Below are 23,149 nucleotides of genomic sequence, written 5' to 3'. Positions count from 1 at the left end.
GCAGATACAGGGAAATTACCCGTTTTAGAGTAGTGGAGACAGAAATTTGTAACAGAAAATACACATTCCAAAGGAAATCTTCTATTTCTATTTATGAAAAGAATTACAGCATATCTCAATAAAGAAAGAAATGCAAGAGAACACAGAAAGAAGGATGCACAGGGTTGATAACTTTATTAGCTATGTCTGTTAAAAGAACAATGGGGATGATGACAATTATCTCTTAATGTGTAATTCATGGTAAAGTTAAGTATAACACATGGGAAATAGTGAAGAAAGGGATGTAAATTAAATCTGTTCTAAGATCCTACATTATACTGTAGAAGAGATCAAGGAGCCACTTATGATAGGGTTATTGTACATATAAACATTTAGTCACTGAAAGGAGATTAATTACATATAAATATATACCAGAAAGTAGTTATATATAATTAATCTACAGACCAAAGAGACAATGAAAATCAAAGAAAAAAATGAAAAATGGAAACCACCCATGTCAAAATTAAGAGCTCATTTCAGTAAAATTCTGTACTGTGAATTAAAAGGAAGGAATGATTTCTAGGGAACTTACAAAAACTTGCCAGATGGTTTAATGTCAGGCAGTGCAAGTGAGCATCATTGAAAAGAGAGCCAATGCTTGATACTCATTTAGGTTTTGACAACCCATTTTGCAGTATTAAAAGTAATTAAATGCAGCCACAAGTCTTTGGAGTGACTTTCTTAATTTCAAACCCTTGCCCCTCCTCCCCTCCCATCTCCACTCACTTCAACTTCCTCATTATAAATATTGAGCATAGAAATCTACTGTGAGGAACAGATGAAGTCCTGAGCCAATGTGTATTGTGGGCATGAGCACCGTCATGTCAAGGACTCCAGTGCCAAAGACCCACAGGAATGGCAAGACCCTCCCCTGGTCCTGGGGAATAGCAAGGCTGTCTCCTTGATTAAGTATGGCCGTCTCCTTGATTAGAGTATGGATACTGACTATGTGGGCAGAAACTGTCAACCACAGTTTCCTTCTCCGGGATTAGATGACTGCAGCCTGCAACTGCCTCCCTGAAGGGAATCCACACAGAGATTCACAAATGTGTCTCCTCCTTCAGCTGTATAAAATAAATGTACAGACATCCTGTGCTGCTGGTGCATCTCTGTCAGAGTGCACAGATCACCCAAACCCAGCTTTTCTGTATGTTATTCCCTGTCAGTTATTCCCCATGGTCCCAGTCAGGTTCATTCCAAAGCCATGCTGGTCATGGAAGTCAATGCTATTAGCCAATTCAGTTGTAATTCTGTATTATTTGACAAGAAATAAGACTCAATATTGCTTCAATAATGTGCTTTGGGATGTTCTGAATCTTCCAGCTACAAAAATATCCTGCCTTATAAGTGTGAAAGATATATAACTGATTACTGGCATATCTGTTACTAAACTTCCAAATGCTATTATAAGCCAGAATTTCATTCTGTTATTATTCTACTTGAAATGACGATTGATGGAAATGTTAGTATAATATTGTATTTAATTTTCTATTATTCTTTATCTTAAGGTTTCATATAAATTCAAATTTTTTAATGTCATCAATACTAATGAAATTTCTTTTGTAAAGTAGATTCTTGCTAGCAAAACTAATTATGAATAGAAATCTGTAATTTTCACTGGTCTGCATACTTCTCTATTATTCAATGAAACAAATAATGACAAATTTTCATCATAAGTATATATATTTATTTCCATTGATAAAACTGAATGTGTTAATGGTATGTTGCCACGAAAATACTGCTTCAAACAGAAGCATGATGACAATTTCCACCAAATATACCAATTCTAGAAGTGGCTGAGTAAAAATAATTTTACCCGTTGTTTTAGAGCTTAATGTTTCTGCCCTATACATCAAAGAAGCTTAGCCATTAATTCTACAGTATGAAACAACAGAAAAACTCTTTTATGGTTTAATTAATTGGAAATTGTGATCAGAGTTGATCAAATACTGCTAACATTAGATATTTTAAATACACACACACACTCACACACCATGGAAAATAGGAAGATTAAAAACTGGACTAGCTATATATCAGGGCAGTAATAGAAAATATATTTATCTTGATGCAAGTATGTTTTAATACATATATCAACATATAATAACATTTATAAAATTATATATTTAAAATAATTGCATTTTATTTTGCATAAATTTTATCTCAGTGAGAAGTCAAGCTCCTTTGTTTCCAGGTATTTTTTAAAATATTTTTTGTAGCTTGTGAATATTAATGTATTTCCCCCAATGAATATCTCAAAGAAGCAGAAAACTCAGTCAAATGTAAAACATAGCACAATTGCACTCTGAGGTCTCCCAGCACTAGCTGGTGAGTAAGCACCCATCATGGTCCACAGCCTGCTCCCTCCTAATCTCACATACTACAGTCACTTAATCTCACATACTACAGTCACCAAAGCTGGTCTTTCTGTTATCCTGACAACTTCATAAGTTACTTCCCACCCACAGCCATCTTATGCCATGTATTAACCATCAATTATAACCATTCTCTCTCTAGTCCTTCCTATCATGGCTTTCCCCATGTGGTCCATCTGGTTTTATTTCTATAAGTCTCTTATCTTCTACCCTCTTTCCTCATTGGTTCCTCTTTAAGTCCCACCCTACATGGCATAATTGTTCCAGCAGTATCTTCAGACACCCTCCATTCCTTATGCCACCCCTCCCACACACTACATTTGGGCCCCTCAGCATTAGTTTACATCTTTGATTCCTCCCAAAGCCAACCAGCCTGCACCAACTGCCTAGCATCCATCACAGAAACACAAACAATAGGATAAGCCAAGATAGTACTCTCCCCCGACAAATATCTAGCTTCATAGTAACATTCTCTAGGAAGAATAACTTACATGAAATTCAAGAGATGCAACTCAACAGAACAATTATAAAACTTCTTAAATTCAGAACACTCAAATAGGATCCAAATAAACACATGAACGTACAGAGAGAGCAGGAATAAACTAAGCGAAGAAGAAGAAAACACAAAAATCTGAATGAAACAACTCAGGGTAGAAAAATAGAACTCACTAAAGAGAAAGACATGTTAAAGATAACCCAACATGATATGAAGCAGGGAATGAAGGTCAATGAGGCTAACAAATGTCAATGGAAAGCCTCATAGGCAGACTAGGTCTCATGGCAGTCATACTGTCAGTGGGTGGAAGAAAGTATAGAGGAACTAGATCACTAAATCAAAGACAAGGTAAATATTATAAAAAACAAAAACTGAGCTGGCAGTGGTGGTGCATGCCTTTAATCCAAACACCGTTCTGATTTTGAGGCCAGTCTGGTCTACAGAGTGAATTCCAGGACAGGCAGTGCTACACAGAGAAACCTTGTCTTGAAAAACCAAAAATCAGCATCAACAACAAAAAGCACACAAACAAACAAAAAGACAAGAGCTAAATAATGGCAAAAACAGTCACCATAGCGACATGGATCAAAAGACTATTATAAAGTGTCACCCTAGATAAAAATTCATAGGCAATCTCTAGCTGTTGAGAGAGGATGAATCTGTCTTCTCCAGGGGTAAGTATCTTGACCTGTTTTCCAATCCCACGTGGTCAGCCTTAAACACATACAGATGAGTGGGGTGTGTGTCTAATAATAATTATAGAAGTCAAGGGTTTAAGGAGAAGTTCAAGGGTACAGGAAAAGTTGGAGGTGAGGTAGGGGTGTAAATGATGTAAACATATTATTAATTTTTGAACTTCTCAGAAAAATTAATTAAATTAAAAAAGAAATTCTTCAGGATTTTCATAAGTTTTTGTATTTGAGCCGCAAAAAGTGTTGTACCCAGTAATACTCATTTAATATGCAGGAACTCTGTGGCACTGTAGGCATGGGATGTATTGGCATACATGCAGGTAAAACACCCACACAAATAATAAATATAAATGAATATTTTTAAAGAAATATTCTGTCTAGTTCCTAGAGATTATTCTGGAACCTTTACAGTTATTGCTCAAGAACTCCATGTGCACTGTGACTGTGGTTGAGTCTAGAGAAACCTCTGTAGGAACATTTGTCTTGGCTAAATGGAGTTTCATTCAGTCATGTAAACAAAGACTTTTTCTCATAAGGTTTAACTGTCTGATGCTGTTTTCCAAGAGTTTAAGTCATAGCTTGAAGCTCAATACAGCACCATTCTGTAAAAGGAACATTTAGTCCCCACAAGCTCAAAGTGAATCTTCTCTAGTCAAGTGAAATGAACTTGGAAAAATCCTTATACCTGACTAGGAGGACTGTGCTAGGAAACTAGAAGATCCTCTCAGATGCTTTCTAGTCCTGTAATATCTAATAGGACAGGTTCATTCATTTTCACAACCAGTAAGTAGAGAAAACAAGTCTCAGATTCTATGCAATTTAACATATGAGTCATTGTACTGGATGAAAAAAAAAGCCAATAAAATGCAACTTGCTGACCGTTTCTGGCAAAGACTAATGGAGAGAAGTCAGTGGCAGAATAATAGCACACCAGTAGAGGCTAATTTTCCTTCACGAAACAAGTGAAGCCTTTAGCATCTGTTTTTCCCTGGTGATTATTCTTTCCTTCTCTCTCTTGCTGCCTTCAGCTGGAACGCAGAAATTGTAAGCCATGTTTCGTTTTGATCCTGCAAAGACTATAGAAAAATCAGAATTCCTTCACAGTAAGACAATGAATGGGCTGGTGTTTCACTTATTTCATAATTTGGGGAAAACAGGAATGTGACAGTGAGATTACATGTGGAGGGAGAAAGTACTCGAATGGCCTATAACATTCTCTGATGGCAAACCTAGCTCACCTTTCATGGGCTGCACCCCTCTATGGTATAAGACTGGCTTATTTAATATCCATCTTCTTGGCTTTCTCACCCTCACAGTAGTTCTCAACCTTCCTAATGCTGCAACCCTTTAATATACGCCCTCATGTTGTAGTGACTCTAACCATAAAATTATTTTCATTGCTACTTCATAACTGCAATTCTGCTAGTAACGAATCATAATGTATATATTTGTAAAGATGAAGGTTTGTCAAAGGGGTTGTGACCCACAGGTCGAGAACCACTGCTCTAAAAAGAAGCTACTGAGCGGTGGCTACAGTTAAGACATGCATTTGACCCCCCCACTGTTCTTTGTCTATGTGATTCTACATATTGCTATTGAAAAGTACCTCTCTGGCGGTTTAAAATTTTGCTAGATTCTTTCTCCATCTATTGCTCGACCCTGAGTATTTTATCATCCATTTTGGATTCTGTAACCCTGCTAAAAAATTTTCCACAATCTCTATTACATTGCTTTTTTTTTTACCACCTTACGCCATCTATTACCTAAGAGTGAAAGATTTACTCAAGGTACCAAAAACAGTTCAAGAATTCAAGAATTTAGTTGAGTATGGTTGTGTCTGAATAACTATAGTCCCAGCATTCAGAATACTGAGGAATGAGGAGGATCACTCGGTTGAGGAATTTGAGATTACAAAGCATATACATATACATATGTGTATGTGTGTGGTATGTAGTAAGAGACAGTTTAGAAATAGCATGTCAACGTTCCTTCTATGGCTCAAAATAATTTCTAGTTCATTTCATTTTCTTCCAGGTAACAATAGTGTAAAATGTATAAAAGGTTCAAAATTAAATAATATATGAAGTTCATACAAATTGAATACACTTTAAATTTCTTCCAATAAGTTCTATTAAATTATGCATGAAAGGCTTTGAGAGTTCTTTGAAACACAGCAATTACACTTTTAATAATAAATCCTGAATATTTGGAAGCCAGAATATAAATAAAATATACAAGCAAATTGTACCAGACTTTTTCTTTTAGGCCACAAATCAGCTCCCAAATCATGACACAGAGACTTCTTATTAGTTTTTAATGCTCGGCCTTATCTTATGCTTGTCCCACTAGTTCTTATAACTTAACCTGTTTCCATTTATCTACATTTTGCCTTGGGGCTTTTTACCTTTTTTTCCATATATTTTTTCCATATATCTTACTTTCACTGATTCTCCTGTTTGGCTGGTGGCCGCAGGCATGTCCCTCTGTCTCACCTTCTTCTTCTTCTCTCTCTCCCCCTTGTTGTTGTTGTTGTTGTTTTTGAGCCTAGATTTCTCCTCCCATTTATTAGACTGCCAGCCCCACCTGTCCTGTCTCGGCCTTGCTATTATCCATTTGACTCTTTATTAGGCTCTTTATTAGGCCTTAGGCAAGGAAGGTGAAACCAGTGCAACTAATCTTTACATCATTAACACACACCCTTACATCATTAAACAAATGCAGCATAAACAAATATACTAGTTATGGCACTCAGAGTGATGATGCTCTCTTATACAATATAGACCATCTCATCTATACTCTTAAGCCAGGCATAAGGAAAATCCTTTTGAGTTGTTGGTCTGGGAACACCAAGCAATGTACACAATCACATAGGCTGCTGCAACTGCCCTTGACTACCTCTCAGAGACTGAACGTAAGACCCTGTTGATGAAGACAGCACATGCTTTGGACACAGAACTTAGAAGAATCAGTCTGGACCTGAACTTGGAGCCTCCTCTCTCAGGACTCCACTCATTTAGGTGAAGGAATCATGAAGTTCCCCAATGGAGAAAAGCAAACAATAGTCCTATCCAGGTATAATATCTACAAATCACAACAAAGACCAGCACAATAGGATATTCTTAAATGTTCAATGGTGGCATTTCTATCCAGGAGTGAATGAACAGCCACCTCATTGGATTTCAAGCCCACTCAACAAGAGGGAATTCATGCCTAGCACTATAAACTCAGTCAAGTACCTATGGCTGGTTGGGCCCATGGAACCTAAAGGAGAAGCCAAGCATTTTTTTGAAACTGCATTCTAAAGACTCATCTCTACATCCACAAGTAAGTAAGTGTACCTCCAACCCCTTCCCACCAAGCTTCTTTTTGCAGTAGACAGAGATCTTTACAGAAAGCCATAAGAGGTCAAAATGAAGTGACCAACTGACTCTAGGGTATCCATTTCCAATTAAAACGTTTATACAACCTCTACTCTTGGGGTTCAGGGAACATTGTAGAAGATGGGGCAGAAAGTGTGGTTGGTTGTTTTTTGCTCTTTTGGGGGCCCACTACCCAGCCCCCAGACAAATCACACATGGAAGCTTATTCTTAATTATGAACGCCAGACCTTAGCTTGGCTTGTTTCTTACCAGCTTTCCTTAATTTAATCAGTCTATCTTTTGCCTCTGGGCTTTTCCCATTCTCTATTTCTGTATACCTTTCTTTCTTACTCCATTGCTAAGTGTGTAGCTGGGTGGCTGGCCCCGATGTCCTCCTCCTTCTCTCGCTCCTTGATCTCCTTTCCTCCCACATTTTCCCTTCTATTTATCCTCTCTGCCTGTCAGCCCTGCCTATTTCTCACTCCTGCCTCACTACTGGATGTGCAGCTCTTTATTAGACCATCAGGTACTATAGGCAGAGTAACATAGCTTCACAAAGTTAAACAAATACAACATAAACAGAAGTAACACATCTTAAAACAATATTCTACAACAGAATGATTCTAAGAGTTGGAGGCTGTGGACAACTGTTCCCAGATGCTTTCTTAAAAATAAATAAGTAAACAAGTAAGTAAATAAGTTTATTAGCAGAGAAATAAATAAATGAATAAATGAAGTTGTTAGGTAGGATTTAGGTCTGGAAAGAATTGGGGAAAGGAGTTAAAGTGAAGATAATCAAATTATATTGCATGAATTTTTTTTAACAATTAATAAAATATATTAAAATGAAATTTGAAAAAGTAGAGTAGTGGAAAAACATATAGATAATTTTCTTCAAAGGGACAGGATAGAAATATTGCTGTGGGATGGTCTGTATGTCAAGTGTGTTGCTGATTGGTCAATAAATAAATCACTGATTGTCCAGTGGCCAGGCAGGAAGTATAGGCGGGGCAAGGAGGAGAATAAAGCTGGGAAGTGGAAGGCTGAGTCAGAGAGACACTGCCAGCTACCACGATAACAAACAACATGTGAAGATGCTGGTAAGCTACGAGCCATGTGGCAAGGTTGGAGGTACACTTACTTACTTGTGGATGTAGAAAATGCTTTAATTTAAGCTGTAAGAACAGTTAGCAAGAAGCCTGCCAGGGCCATACAGTTTGTAACCAATATAAGTCTCTGTGTTTACTTGGTTGGGTCTGAGCGGCTTTGGGACTGGCAGGTGAGAGAGATTTGTCCTGACTGTGGGCCAGGCAGGAAAACTCTAGCTACAAAATATCTTTGTTATTCCACTCAATTTAAACCATTGCTTTTCTTGTTTAAATTTTTACTTTATTTTTATTTATGTGCATGTATGCATTTGTATGGATGCTTGCATGTGTGTGGGTTCAATTAGAAGACAAGGATGGCATTGGATCCTCTGGAGCAGGAGATGCAGAAGATTATGAGACACCTAATATGATGTCTCAGCCCTAAAATTCTGTTTTTCTTCCTCTGCTCTCTAGTAATATGGCTTTGAGCTGACACAGGACAACTCTTTGACCACTGAGTGGTCCCTTTAATTAGATAACTGGGAATATTTCCAGAGAAAACATGTGGAAATATTCCCAGTTATCTAATTAAAGGGACCACTCAGTGGTCAAAGAGTTGTCCTGTGTCAGCTCAAAGCCATATTACTAGAGAGCTTTTCTCTGGATTTAAGCTTTAAATTCCCCATCAAGTCGTCAAAACTGCCTCGATGAGAACTGGTTTCTTGTGCTTGTTTGGTTGGATCTAGTAGTCTTAAACAACAAAAAAGAAACAAAATTCAATATGTTCATGATCTCGTATATAAAAGATGTCAACATTGCCACTTGAGAATTTCACATAATGGCATTTTAGCACTGATTGATAATGTGCATACAACACACACATACATACACACACACACACACACACACACACACACACACACACACACACATACACACACACACACACACACACACACACACGCATGCACACATGCACATCAACATTAAATAAATTATTTCACTCAAGTCAAGAGAAGGAAAGACAAGGCAATATCCTTAGTGACTAACTCACTGAAGCCTTCTGACCAAACAGCACAAAAAATGCACCAACTACCTCTGTAAAATACAATGTTTTAAGAAAATGTATAGTGATTTATATTGGCCTTATAACATTATTTAGAAATAAATATAGAGATTACCTACTATTTAATTTGAATACACATGGAGCCTGATGTCAAGATTTTAGTGTAGCTTCCATACCAGAGAAGGGAAGAACTATTAGAGTATTTGAACCATTTGAAATGACAGAATTCACAGAATTGTTTTCTCACAAGAAAATATTCTAATCAAACATTTAGATATATTTACAAAGAACCATATACAGGATCTTAAAGATTTTTGTTGATTTCATTTTTGTTTGTGTTTTTTGTTTGTTTGTTTGTGTTGTTTTGTTTTGAGACACTGTCTCTGTAGTTCAGGATGGAATTTAACTCAGTATGTATACCAGGCTGTACTTGAATCCTGATTCTTCTGCCTTATCTTTGAAGGCTGGGATAAAAGGTAGGGACAACCATGCCTTCCTAATAAAACCTTAAAGGGAAGAAAAATACTACAATTTTTCCACCAATTCAAAGTTATTCCCCAGACAGAAAAAAAAATGAATGACTTGATGTTCTTTACTAAATAAGCACATATAAACTGCAACTGAGACCTCCTGATATTAGGCACAACACACTAAAACTACTCTTTGACAGTAGCAAGAGAATTATTACATTCTGAAATAATCCTTTTTCCCATTGTTAGATAGAAAAGAAAGGACTAAAAAAATGTTTCCATTAATAAAGTAGTGAGGCCAGGCAGCAGTGACTCACACCTTTAATCCCAGCACTCGGGAGGCAGAGCCAGGCAGATCTCTGTGAGTTTGAAGTCAGCATGGACTACAGAGTGAGATTCAGGACAGGCACCAGAACTACACAGAAAAATCCTATTTCAAAAAACAAAAACAAAACAAAACAAACAAAATAAAGTAGTGAAGTCAGCTTATGACAATACGCTGTTTTACATGTAGGATTCACAAACATTTTGAGTATAATGCATTTGTGTGCTAAATTCTAATTACTTTTCTTATGTGAAAGCTTATAACTTTTAGTGAAAAGTACATCTTTTTGCACTTGAGGTTTACTTTTCAGTTTTCTGACTTGTACATATAAACTGAAAATACCTTTGCAAAATGTGATATTTATAGATGAGCTGGAAAAGATCACAGAAGTCTTTGTGTGGTAGGGTTTATGCAGCTCTTTCCGTGTGGGTATCACATAAGTTTCTCCTAAAATCTCAAATCATAGAATCTCCAAACCTTTTCTTTAATATTCATTTTATAAAATTTTAATTATTCTTGACATATTTTGAAATGTCACTCTTCAGGGAAGTATTCACCTACCCCCTCAGACAGAACAGATGAGATTTGCTGTTACATAAGCCCATCACTTTCCACCTCTTCCTACTTCTCTTCAAAAACTGGAGCATCGTTTTCTTACATAATGCTTCCAATGGAAGGCTGTTAGATTTGTTCCATGTTTTGAGTGGTCTCCCATTTTCTCATTTTTTTATCAGTGTTCTCATGTTGATCTAAACTCAATTGATGGGTTCATGTTGTTGGGTTGCTAGAAGCTCATCATTCTTGATGTTTCTTCAGGGGCGATGGCTCCTTTAATTAATAGCAATATGGCCCATCTTGATGATTAAAGGATGGCCACGTGTGTATCCTCTTATTCCAAAACTGCTATGCTGCATTCATTCTTTTCTTTTCAACAATGTCTAAATCTTTGAAATGCATATATCTACATTTCAGTTTCTATTCTGTTCAGTGACAGTAAGTGTGCATACATTTATAGGTGTTTTGTTGAATTTTGATTGGCCCCTCTTTAAACATCAGGCCAGTCCTCTGTTTCACTTGTTTCCTGTTCTTCATTCCCATCCCCTCTCTCATGTTTACTTAAGTTAATATGTACTGCTTGAAAAATTGAACCTTTGGCTCCTAATTACGGTAAAGCACATTTTGATGAGTTCTTTACGGAGAAAGACAAGTATTCAAGTACTTCAGTATGTGTTGACAGTTGGCCTTGGCCATGTGTTTTGCACAGCAACAGAAACCCCAACTAAGATACAGAGTATAAAAATGTAATACAAACTAGTAATAGGAGCTATCAGTCAAATTGAAGATGAAAAGGCTTATTTGACTTACACTTTCATATCACTGTTCATCATGAAGGAAGTCAGGGCAGAGTCTAAAACAAGGCAGAAAACTGGACATAAGAGCTGATAAAAAGGCCATGGTGGGTGCTGCTCCCTTGTGTGTTCAGCCTGCTTTCTGATAGAACCTAGGACCACCAGCCTAGGGATAGCACCATCCACCACAGGCTGGGGCTTCCCCAGTCAACCACTGAAAAGGTGTCCTACAGCTGGATCTTATGAAAGTATTTTCTCAAATGAGAGTCCCTCCTTTCAGATAACTCTAGCTTGTGTCAAGTTGACATAAAACTAGGCACGACACTATGTTTGAAATCTTTGTCCTTCGGATCTTGTTCACCACTTTGTCCCTTCAGCATCACTACTTGAACAATACAGGTTCTCCTCTTTCTGTCTGTTATATTTTATTGATTGATTGATTGATTTCTAATCACTGGCTATGCACTTATGCTTTACATCCCATGGTGGTATCCCCTCTTTCAGGTCCACAGTATGTGTAAAATTTACGTGTGGCATCATATACTCATATTGTCATCATTATGTATCAGGAAGACTAAAAAATGCAATATTTCAAATGAGTTGTTTGTACCCAGTAAATATTTGATGTTTATGTATTGTAGAATACAGGATTCAAACATTATGTGTAACAACACCCATTTGCTACAATAAAACTGTTGGTCACAGACATTTTTTTTTCAGTAAAATATTCCATATTTCACAAACTGAATCAATTATATTTATTTATTTTTACTACCAAAAGCAAATATGCTCATCTATTTCTCTAAAACAGCACCATGATATTGGCAATTATCCATCACTCATAGGCCACTATCCACATAAAACTCATTATTATTTTCCAATGTTTTGATTAAATTTTCAGTCACATTAAATCAGTCTCTTTGCTTCCAGAGCCTGATGTTACAAACATGTTTTATCAATTTTGTCCAAATGTAAAATGTGTTGTTCTTGGTGGTGGTTGTAGGAGGGTTTTGAAGGATACATCATATTCCTGGGCAACCACTACCCCTTTCTCACACACAAACACAGCAAGAGGAGAACAATTTTTCTTTCTGCAGTACGTTTCCTTTTCCACATCCTCTGTGATATACCAGGTAGTTCAATAAATGTTCACGGACTGAGAGTGAGATCACTTCAGCCTTCCCATCTTAAGATTTTATGTTCTTCAGATATTCTCTCACAGTAAGGGCAGAGCTGCTGAACACATAGATTCCAATAATTTGAGTTAAAGCACCTCCTTATAAAACAGTATTTTAGAGAAAATTTGAACTTCCAAAGATTTTAAATGTTTTAAAGACAACTTTTAAAGGGCTGAAGTCGAAACGTTTTTGTACTCTGATATTAATATTAATAAAAGATCTTACGATGAAAAAGAATGGGAGCATTGTGGTTGGACATGTGAGACGGATCTGTCAAAGTGACATGGATTCAATTTTACTGGCTAGTTTTACGACAATTTCAGACAATCTAGAATCAATTTGGAAGAGAAGCCTCAATTGAGAAATGTCACCTCCAGACTGGCCTGTGGGCAGGCCTATGGTGCATTTTTTAAATTCATTATTGATGTGGGATGGCTAAGCTCATTCACTCTGGGAAGTTTCATCCCTTGGCAAGTGATCCTGAGCTCATTATATGAAAGCAGGCCAAGTAAGCCATGAAGAGGAAGCCGGTAAATAGCATGCTGCCATGACCTATGTATCAATTCTATTGTTGTTGTTGTTTTTTGTTGTTGTTTTTTGTTTTTCGAAACCGGATTTCTATGTGTAGCCTCGGCTGTCCTGAAACTCATTATGTAGCCCAGACTAGCCTTGAACTCAGAGATCTGCCTGCCTCCCCCTTCCAAGTGCTGAAATTAAAGGCATGTGCCACCCCTGCCTTATGCATCAATTTTTGCCTCCAGAAATCTGCCTTGAGGTCTAGCCCTGACTTTCCTTAATGATGGAGACTATGATCTGAAAAACGAATAAATCCTTTTTCCCACCCATGCAAAACAAAGTAAATATTTGACCTAATTTAACTAGATACACTTTTTAAATACTTTTGAACCTGGAAGGGGTTGAAAGTTAGATAACCTTGTGATTATCTGATTTATTTAGAATCCTTCTAGTTAGTCACTAATCTTTATACTTTATGCTGTTGTACATTTATTTTTCACTTGCAGTATAAGATCTATATTTGAGTACATTTAAAATCTGAAACATCATCTACTGTGTTGCTTCAAAAAATTAACAGAGAATCTGAAGAGGCTGAAGAGCAATCCAAAGTTATAAGCCAGAGAAAGCCAAAAAAAAAAAACATTATTAAATAACATAAAAGTTTTCAAGCAGTTTACATTTTGGGGCACAAGGGTAATTATATAAAACAAAGATAAGAGTCCTCATTTTCACACATGCTTTAAAGCATTAATACAAAGTTTATCATTTAATTGGATTAATGTAATTAATATAAAGACATTATAAATTAGATCTCAAGGCACAGCATGGAGGCTGTAATATTGCTGGGCACAGCAAGCGGGATATTAACATCTATTGGTCAGAAGATGCAGCAGGGAAAATAATGGAGCTTGGAGGCTGCCCTGTAGGAAAGGATGAGATGTGGGGCTAGGAGTTAATTTGCTTCACACACTTGTCTGTGAATTGCTTAATAGGCTTGTACAAATATTAAAATCATACGAGGTACCTTTATACTCTCCCCCAACAGACACTGCATGCTTAGGGCTGAGCCTTTATAAGCATACATGCCTGCTTAAGACAAAATTTTTAAGCATTATAAAGAAAATAGGGAATCCTATTAGGATTTCTGCACCTATGTCACACCAATGTCGTTATCACAGAAAACCAAAAATGACAAAAGAAAGGCTCTCCCCTTTAAATGAAAATTTTCTGAGAACTTGTTTTTATGTTCAAGTTTAGAAATCCTAATGTGTATGTCTGACGAGCTCCTGGAAAACTCAGACAAGAGGCCTATTTTTATGATTATTTCTTAAGACTCTAATGAGGCAATAAGGGCTAGTTATTTTATATTTTGAGTTGATTTGGATTTATTCTTTTTAGTTTCTATTGAGAAACATATGAATTCTTCAATTACATATACTGGCTTCGTTTCATTGTTATTCATGCTTAGCAGACATGCTCAGCAGGGCTGCCCATTATCTGCCTACTGTGACTTAATTTAGTTGCTGCCTGCTGCCGGGATGCAGTGGTCATGATACTGTGCTTGCATGACATCACCATCATTCTAAACATTACACTAGTGCAGGCTGGGAAGTCATGAGTGCCAGCATCAACACAGGATTTGTTTAAACCCTGAAACTGAAGTAATTTACTACTGAGCAGTTGTGGTGTGTGTGTGTGTGTGTGTGTGTGTGTGTGTGTGTGTGTGTGTGTGTGTGTGTGTGCGCATATGCCTACAGTGTGGAGACCAGAGTATGGCATCATTATATCTTTCTTAATCTCTTTTCTAGCTCAGTCTTTTGAGACAAGGTCTCTCACTGAACCTGGAAACCACCATCCCAACTAGATGGGCTTGCCTGGGACCTTTTGATCTGCCTATCTCTCCCCCCTATTGGAGTTAAAGATACATAGTGCCACCTTAGCTATTTACTAGGATTGCGGGCATCCATCATCTCAGGTCCACATGGTTGTGCAGCAACTGCTTTACCCATGGAGCCATATCCTCAGCCCTCCAAAGAGCATTTTTAATGCCCTTTATGTCTCAACAAGCACATAAGCTAACATGTCTGGGAGTACCAAAGGTTATGTTTGTTCTTTATAATTGTAGGTAAAGAAACTGTCATATCTGCTGTTAGCAATGCATAATGCTATTCACATTTATCATTACTGTTATTTTTCAGTGTTTCATGGGTTGAGTAAAATTCTCAAACAGTCATAGTCATTTAATCTACACTAGTGTCATGAAGAAAGCATTAATTCCTATTTGTAGATTGGAATGTGAATAGACAGAAAGAGACGTTTAATGGTAGCTTTGAACTGTCCACTTGACACAGCTTTGAATCACTTAGGAAGGAAGTCTTAATGAGGAATTGTCTAGATCAGATGGAGCTGTGTATATCCATGGAGGATTGTCTTGATTGTTAAGTGATGGAGAAAAACCTGACCCACTGTGGACAGCAGCTTTCCCTATGCAGAGGGTCCTGAACAGTATGAGAGGAGAAAGCTAGATGAGAACAAGGATCTTTATTCTCTTTAATTCTGTCTCTGCTCTGTGGATGCAATGAAAAAGAATGGGAGTGAAAAATGGTGATAAATATGAGAAAAGTGCAATTTATATGCATGGTAATCTCATAATGAATACAATGCTTTTCTAAAATAAAATTAATTTAGAACAGCACATGTCTAACATAATTTTCTTCAGTGAGGCATGTTATCTTGTTGTCACTTAGCTGCTACTGGCCTTATGACAGTTATGTTTTTAATTGTACAATTGATCAAATATATGTAATAATATATAGAAAATATTTTCCATATTTCAAAAAAACTTGAAATTTCAAACATTTTAGGTTGAAGTCAAGGTCCTAATAAAAAACAACCCAGTACAAATTCACTCCCACTTCCTCCCTGCCGATTCTGCCCTTACGCCCCACCAAGCCCCTCGGAACTGCAAGGAATCTTTCTTAAGCCCCTGATATCACTGGGTGCTACCGAATGTGCAGGAGTGCAGAGGCAGACACAAGAAAAAAGCATCTCCTTCAAAAAAGCTCGCAGTCTAAAAGCTGATCTACTTGTTAACACTAATGTGTATATAAAGTATATAATATAAACACACACACACACACACACACAGCCAACATGTTGGAACAGACAAATACAGGACACTACAACAGAGAACCATGGGAAACTATAAATGTAATGACAATTTTTTTGAAGATTTAAATATTCATTTTTATATATTTATTTATGGTTTGTGTATGTCTGTGTATGTGTGTATGTGTGTGTATGTGTGTGTGTGTGTGTGTGTGTGTGTGTGTGTGTGTGTGTGTGCCTGAGTATGTGTGTGTCTGTGTGCATTTGTGTACATTGGGGCATGCATGCCAAGGTATTCAGGAAAAGGTCAGAAGATAACTTTTCAGGAACTGGTTCTCTCTTTTCCTCTGTTTTCACTTTCTCTCTGAGGCAGGGTCCCTATGGTGATTTCTTTCACTTTACTGCAGTGCTAGCTTCTGGCCATGTCTCCTACCTCTGCTTGATGTCTTTGTGGTAGGGTGCTGGGGCTAGGAATACAGATTTTAACTACTAGCAGTGAGCATCTTCCACATGCTTTTTGTATAAATGTGTGTGACTTGTGCAGGTGTGTGTAGTTTTAGGTGTGTCCATGTGTGTTTGTAGGGATGCATACTCACGTGGAAGCCAGAAGTTGATATCAAGTGTCTGACTCTCCCACTACCCTATTACTGTCACAAAGGTCCCTGATTAGGATGATTAGCCACCAGCACAGAGAAAGGTTCCTCCCACTTCTCCCTCTGCACATTAGTACAAACATACAATAAGCAAAAAAGAAATGTAATTAAAAATATTTAGGGACCAGGTCCAAATACTTTCACTGTGCAAATAAGTGCGTATGTTCCCATGTATAGCAATGACCTAGAATCACTTCTTTGTCCTGTGAAGTTTCTAATGAAGTATGACCTGATAGCCACAGTGAGTATTACTCATGCTTGAATACCAAAATTTATAATAATAAGAAATTTTCTTCTAAAATCACAAAGTCTTCCAGTGCAAATTTGATCTGCCCCATGCCCTGCTCGATAAATTTGATTCAAATTTTCCTAATACATAAATTCACTAAAACGAAATACACATAGTTTCACTTCTTACATACCTGTGCAGGACAATGCCCTATAAACCAAATGAAGTATGATTAATCTCAATTTAAATTTATGACCCAAAACCAGATGTGTTTTACAAATTTTGTTACAAGTTGGAGACAGTACATTGCTAGACATGGAATAAAACAATGAAAATTGTAGAATAATGTATTTTTTTTAGATTTGATACAAAACATGAGAATTAAGGACTAAATAAAGGAAATAAACATTTCACCTAGAAGCCATCTTTCATATGTTCTAAATATAACATAGAATAAATGAGCATTTAATACTGATGCCTTGATCAAATACAATTTCTGAATAGTTTACCATAGGAGCATAGAAGGATTCTACGGTACAAAGTTGTTAATATGGCCAATAAAACCAACATAGGGTGTAAATCAATACAGCTGTTAGCATCTGAATGTTAGCATCTAAAAAATATTTTGTTTAGCCGGGCGGCGGTGGTGGTGCACGCCTTTAATCCCAGCACTCGGGAGGGAGGCAGAGCCAGGTGGATCTCTGTGAGTTCAAGGCCAGCCTGGGCTACCAAGTGAGTTCCAGAAAAGGCGCAAAGCTACACAGAGAAACCCTGTCTCAAAAAAACCAAAAAAAAAAAATATTTTGTTTAAAGTGATTCAAAAATCTTAAATAAAAAAATGTGAACCTCCCTCATCCATCCTCATACTTCCTGCCCCCAGCCTTCCTCCACAGTCTCCCCCATCCCCTCCTCTGAAAAGGTATGGCTGGTGAGGGGGTGCCATCATCAGATTGATGAATGCCCTAACTGTCACTGTAGATCCTTTATCCAGTAACTGATGGAAACAGATGCAGAGATCCACAGCCAAGCACCAGGCCGAGCTCTGGAAGTCCATTCAAAGAAAGGGAAGAGAGATCCTATGAGCAAGGGGCATCAAGACCATGATGGGGAAACTTAAGGATACCAATTCACATTTTCAACGATTGAAAGCCATCTGTGAAATAATGCAGTCATCTTTGTATATTGCACTCAATGAATTTTAGTAGAGCACTGATTTTTTTTTTTTTTTTTTTACTAAAACAAAACCAAAAGGCCCCAGGCTTTTAAACAGAGTCCTATTGTGGCACACCATGCCTCTATTGTGAAATACAGATCAGACCAACCCATTGTTTCAGAATATTACTAAGAAATGCCCAAAGTAAGAGTAGGAAACACATGACACTTACATAAACAAGTTATGCTCTAGTCATAGACAGTCTGATCTACAGAATGTGTGTTTCAAGTACATCACTGTATTTAAAGGAAGAGAAAAAACAAACCTTCCAGTCTAGTTGTCCAATCCCTTAACTTCTTTGATTTTAGAAATAGTTATAAACATAATATAACAGATAGCTCTAGTCATTGATGAGAACAAAAGCTCCAGATGGGATTTCCCCATCATGTGCTTTGCAACCAGATGTTGATAATTAGGGGGCAACCCTGGCTGTGACTGGTGTGTCATGGAAGACACTGTACAAATAAATGGAACTAACTAATGAGAGTGAGGCAAAGCCCTGAGAATTGAGAATGAAGAGAGAGGAATGATGGCTAAGCCCATGGCTATGCATGTGACTGTTCTGTCAGGAAAGTCTCTTTTGTCATCCACCCTCTTGACAAAGGTGCACAGGGCTCATCTTGCTCCGTGGCTAACTTTCCCCACAGCTGTCCTCACAAGGTTTTCAGCATCTTCAGTGTAGAAATGGCGTCACATCCCTAATCTTTACAATCTGGTAATTTAAATCCACTCCACTGGAGCAGTATGACTTTGCTTACTCTCCACACATAGGTCTTGATCTGGAGGACATGGCATTTCCTAATTGTCACCATGACTGAACAGCCTTCATGAAATCTACAACTATGGTTCTTGTAACTAATTCCAACCTCAGACACTTGCAAAACAGGGGAACACAGCCATCACATGCAAAAAAAAAATTGGGAAATGTTTATATCTAGGTTTCTAGTTATCAGTCTGTTAATTACAATCTTTTCCCCTGTAGAAACAAGAGGAACAACCTCAAGCATCTGTAGTGTGGTACCTAATAATTTTCAACTTGTCAAAGTGTAGATTCACTTAGGAGACAAACCCATCAGTGTTTAGATTTGCTTAACTGAGGCAAGAGGACCTATTCTGAATTTGGTAGGCACTCATCCATGGGCTCGGAACCACAATAAATAAATAGATAGATGATAGATAGATAGATAGATAGATAGATAGATAGATAGATAGATAGATAGATAGATAAATGAGAAAGAAAATTAGAATTGAGAATGGCATTCCTAGCTCTCCTTTTCCTAAGCATAGATGCTACCATTCTATTCCTGCCAAGACTGCATGCCCTTCAGTGAGCCCAAATAATCCTTCCTTAGTTAGATTCCTAAGGTATTTTGTAACAGCAAATAGCTAATACATATCAATAGAAAAATTTGGGCAATACATAAAGCATATTTTCTTCCTATCTCTATCATCCTGCTCTAGTATACGTGTGTGTGTGTGTGTGTGTGTGTGTGTGTGTGTGTGTGTGTGTGTGTGCCTCTATGTGTCTCTGTGTGTTTGGTGTGTGTGTGTGTGTGTGTGTGTATGTCTGGCCTGTGTGTGTTCCTGTGTGTGTCTACATGTGTGTGTGTGTCTGTGCCTATGTGTGTCAGTGCCAAGGTGTGTTTTTATGTGTCTATGTGTGTGTGTTTGTTTCTGTGTGTTTCTGTGTATGTGACTGTGTCTATGTGTGTCTGTGTGTGTGCCTGTGTGAGTGTGTGTCTGTGTCTCTGTTGGTCTGTGTCTGTGTGCTTGTGTGTCTCTCTGTGTGTCTGTGTGCCTCTGTGTCTGTATATCACATGCTTTTGAGTAAAGATAACTGGTCCAAATACAGTTCATTAGTTCAAACATATTCTCTAAACAACTTAAAGTAGTGCTGATAATTTCAGAGACTTCTCTTTACGCTAATTAATCTATTTCACAGACAAAACAGGGTTAAGAGAACAAAACGCATGGTTGTCTTTAAAACCTGCTGTGAATTTACTCAAAACATTAATAAATTATTTTAAACCCTGTTTCTTCCACCACTCTGTTCACTTATGGATTTCTCCTTAATTTTTCACAATAAACACAGAATACAAGTCTATGCCTTATTCGAGAAGATGCATGTCCTCATTAAAACTATTTTTCAGTTGATTTCAGCTGTGTCAACTCATGATTAACCACACTAATGAAGAGAAGAAATAGCATAGAGAACTCAACACAGAGAAATGCAAAGCAATTTATTTTTTGCATCTGTGTACTTTATTTCATTTTGTAAGTAGAGCTACAATCATCAAAACGGTTTTACTTAAACACACAAAAACATTATAGTTCTCCAACACTCTAACTATTTATTTTAGTAGATTAAAAAAAGCAAACTACAGATGTTGTGATGAATAAAAAGAATCTTAAATGAGGTTTTTAAAATTGTTACTATGAATCCTGAGATATATATGAACAAGTAACCAGTTTGCAAGAATATATGTGTATTTGTGCACTATTATATATATATATATATAATATATACCAACATAGTTTTTATGTATTTGTCCATATTTTATGCATGCAGACCAGAAAGATTTTTGAAGCACTATTGAAAATGGAAGTAATATCTAATACTAACAGTATTTGGTCAGGAAGTCATGAATGGCAGCATACATATAAAAATGTGATAACATAATAACTTCCTCCTCACTCTTTTAACAAAATGTATAATTCACACTTAAAATATAAGGATAAGAAATCTGCTCATGTTTTCAGGACAAATATATTCATAAATCTAAGCATATATAAAATGCCTTCTGACTTATCCTGTGTCCAACAGATCAATTAACTTTTAAGTAGGATATCCAAAGGGGGAAAATGTTATCTAAAAGAATTAGAAATGTATTAGAAATTAGTACATCTTAATTCTGTCTTATTCAGACCTTATTTGGGATTGAAACATTCACTTCCTCCTACGGTGGTTCACAAATGGGATGATACGTGCATCTCAGTCTAATATGCTTCTGAACTGGATATAATTCTTATGTGTGTTTATGCATCAACAATATATGTCCTATCAATCAAAATTTAAGATTTGATAGTACAAAAATATTGTAGGCCTATAGTAAAGCAAGTGATACCATGCTTATATCTAGAACAATGACAATAAATATAAACAGAGTTTGTGATGGTAGGAATGGGAAGGTTGCTCATGCATGTATGCTACATGTATGCACAGAAACAAAACTTACACTGAATACCACTGAACTGCATAATTTGAAATATATATTCAAATGAAATTACATATGCAAGAATTCAGTTCTTGTATTTTACTGTTACTATATGATTATCAATAGCATACATAGTAGTTAGGACTCTGACATCAGAAATCAGACCCCCCATACTCAAATCCTTGAATTTCCTCTTTGGAGGACCATCACAAGGCAAGAACTTGACTTCTCAAATTCTTCAATATCCTCATCTCCCTCTGAAGAGTTACCCTAAGGGTTGAGTAAACTAATACATATCAAATATAATAATGATATTTAATTAATTTTAGTTAAATTTTCATCATAAATTTATCTCTATGAAAATATAATATATATTTTATAAAATAATATAATACTGCTCATTGAAGATTAAATCACTTTTTAATTATCTTTACTTTTAGTAACCTTTCCTATGATAACCAGTTTTATACAAGCAAAGAGAAGTCATAATTCAATACACTCTCCACACATACAGAGGTCCCCAAAGAATCTTTATTATAACAACATTTACCAAGAATGACAAGTGTGAGTGTTTACAGATAATTCTCAGTTGTCATGGTTTATGATTCTATCATAAAAATTCATTTTCTAAGAAAAAACATAAATGCATTTCATTCTGCTTGACATAATGTTTTCATTACATTTTTGTGAGCACATTGGCATGACTTATTGGCAACCAAGAGAAAAATAAATTATTTAAATCCTAGTATGAGATTCAATAAATAACAACAAGGGTAGTATGGTGATGTAATGTAAAGGTTGATTTGTGTGATGTAATATATATAATAAGTAATATAATGTGAAATAGTTAATGAAGTACTAATTTTGAAGCATGGCTAGGGGGCAAATGCCTACTTCACATGCGAGATTGAGATTGCCATTGATGATTCACAGCCAGACCTATAGATTATTTAACCTACCTTACAAATATTTCTAGATATGAGTTGTTAATTTTATTATTAAATAGTCCCCTAAAGATGCAAGCATTAAAGGATTGTGTTCTAAGGTAGAAAAGTTGTCAGACAGTAGATCCTAACAAATGGGGTCTTGCAGGTATGCAGCTCTTTGAGGGTCATGCACTGGGAGAAGGCCAGAGAAATCTGAACTCTTCCTCTACCTCCCTCAGCTTCTTTGCTTGCGATGTCAATGGTTTGCTCCACAATGTTCACCCTCCCCAGGTACCCACAGCAATGGGGCAGAACTCTCTTGTACTAGGACCTCCAGAAACATGCCCTCAAATTAGCTTTTATTTTCTGTATATTTGAGGTAAGTACTTTACTACACCCATAGGACACTGACTGAGTCCTAAAGAATACTGCTTCACTAACTGGTCTCTGTGCTGAGAAGAGTATCCTCCAAAGCAGAATACTCTTATTCCGAACCTATAAAAACCATTCTGCATCCAGTATCACAGGGTCTAGTGAATAACACTTTATATATTTATGATTGTGGTGAGATGGCTGTGTTCCATTCTCATGGCATATGCTTGCTGCTCAGTGTGGCTTTCCTTCTTTAGGTGAGCTAGCCAGGATCCAAGCTCTAGATATAGAGCTGGAGAATATTACGTGCCTAGCACTTCCTTCAGGGTCTTGCTAAGGCCTTTGTTGAATGTAATCAAGGGTTTTCCATTTAAATGAAACATTTTAATCAACTAAAATGGAGACTGATGATATTTCTTTTGAAAATTTTCACAAATAAACCTACTGCCAGATGGGTATCCCTGAAAGCTAAATGAAGTGACT

General features: G+C 36.8%; 1 protein-coding gene across 5 annotated transcripts in view; it reads right to left on the bottom strand.

The window, feature by feature from the left end:
• Nucleotides 1-23,149, bottom strand: part of Spock3 (SPARC (osteonectin), cwcv and kazal like domains proteoglycan 3) — a 466,472-nt gene that overhangs the window by 184,742 nt on the left and 258,581 nt on the right. The window lies entirely within an intron of this gene.

Source organism: Peromyscus californicus, unplaced genomic scaffold (assembly GCF_007827085.1).
Source record: "Peromyscus californicus insignis strain IS unplaced genomic scaffold, ASM782708v3 Scaffold_23__1_contigs__length_62951481, whole genome shotgun sequence".
NCBI classification, from domain to species: domain Eukaryota; kingdom Metazoa; phylum Chordata; class Mammalia; order Rodentia; family Cricetidae; genus Peromyscus; species Peromyscus californicus.
The sequence above is the reverse complement of the archived record's forward strand: the minus strand, read 5'-3'. Positions and strand labels throughout refer to the sequence as shown.